The sequence below is a fragment of the Cynoglossus semilaevis genome, chromosome 16 (assembly GCF_000523025.1).
Source record: "Cynoglossus semilaevis isolate Cse_v1.0 chromosome 16, Cse_v1.0, whole genome shotgun sequence".
Lineage (NCBI taxonomy): Eukaryota > Metazoa > Chordata > Actinopteri > Pleuronectiformes > Cynoglossidae > Cynoglossus > Cynoglossus semilaevis.
In genome coordinates, this window is record NC_024322.1 from 15,891,497 (window position 1) to 15,893,098 (window position 1,602).

Here is a 1,602-nt window from a genome sequence, read left to right on the forward strand (position 1 = left end):
CACCTTTCCTCTTCTCTGAAGCCCATGTTAGGGTTGTGGGACCCAGTTTTTTCTCTCCTGACTCTGGGTCAGATCAGGTGTTGGCCCGTCGACCCACTGACACCAGCTGCTGCCGGTCACATGACCAGCTGTTCACACTAATCATTTCTACACCCTGGAAATTCATTCACACTCTCATTCACACCTGTGTCAGTTTAGAGTGAATATTAACCCCCGTCTGGAGAGCCTGGAGGTGGTTGTGTGTCGTTGTGTGTGTGTGGTTGTGTGTGTGTGGTTGTGTGTGTGTGACTGTCCTGCCTCGGTGTCACAGGAAGATCATTGTGTTTGAAAATAGTTCTTTTGTTGCTTGTAGAGGAAGCAGGGTTGAAAAGATGGAAGGGATGAGAGAAGAGTGAGGTCATGAGGAGGAGAATGACCTTCAAGACAATCAAACACACACACACACACACACACTTTCCCAGTGTCTTGGGTTTGAAACCTCCCAGCTGCCACTGCTGATGTCCTCGTTAAATCCCCGTCTACTGTTCACTTGGACGGGATGAGATCAACACTCGGTGCTGGTCCTCGGAGCTCGGTCCTGGAGGGGAAGAGTTCACCAGAGTGGACTGGGTTTACTGTTCCACCTGTCTTCATTTCAGGAAACTATTCAGTCTCTGACTCCCTACTCCTCCCCCGTCTCCCCCCGTCTCTCCCTCACCAACTCCACTCATATTTCCACATCATGGTGATTAACTTCCACATGTGTGTCTAACTTAGTGTCTCCTAGGAGACGCTGCAGGAAATACTCCGGTGCCGCTGACCTTTAGAAGGTGAAGGCTTAGCAACATTAGCTCCCATTGATTTCTATTGATCCTCCATTAACTCCTATTTGGCTTCTTAACAGCCAAGGCATTAACAAAGTTGAACTCAGCCAAGCCTGACTCCTCTGTTTGTTTCTAAGTGCTAATGCACCCAGTTGTCTTTACTGCAGGGAAGTGTGTGTGTGTGTGTGTGTCCTGTGTTAAACAACTTAGATCTGCTAAAAAAAAAAATCCTGGGTTTAAGGGAAGGTGATTTATGGTGTTAGGTGTGTGTGGGGACAGTACCATGGCTCAGTGGACCTCAGTGGAACCTGGTGGATTCTATCCTGTGACCTTCAGGACACAATTCCGAAGTTGTTTGTTTTTTTGTTTTTTACAGTAGTGGGGAGAAAAGAAAATGTATGTTGAATCTCTCAGACAAGTTAACTGAAGGTTTGTGTTTTTTGAACCATCATCACTGTCATGTGACTCTTTTTTTTTACAGGCCTTAAACCCCAAACCTTCAGCTTGGTATCCACAACAAATGTCTGACCTCGGTGAAGAGAAGGAATCAAGGACCTGCCGACCAAAACACCGGACCTTCAAGTCTCCATTTGTGTTCTTCACCACTGGAGGAGGAGGAGGAGGAGGAGGAGCAAAGGAGAAAGACAAACATTATTGACTGACACTCAGGAAGTTAATCCCTGAGCAAAGGCCCACACAGAGGTGGCAGAGCCTGACCACATGTGAGGATCAGCCACATGGAGGGGTCGGGGGGGGGGGGGGGGGGGACGGTTTGGGTAAAGGGAGGGACACGAGCGGG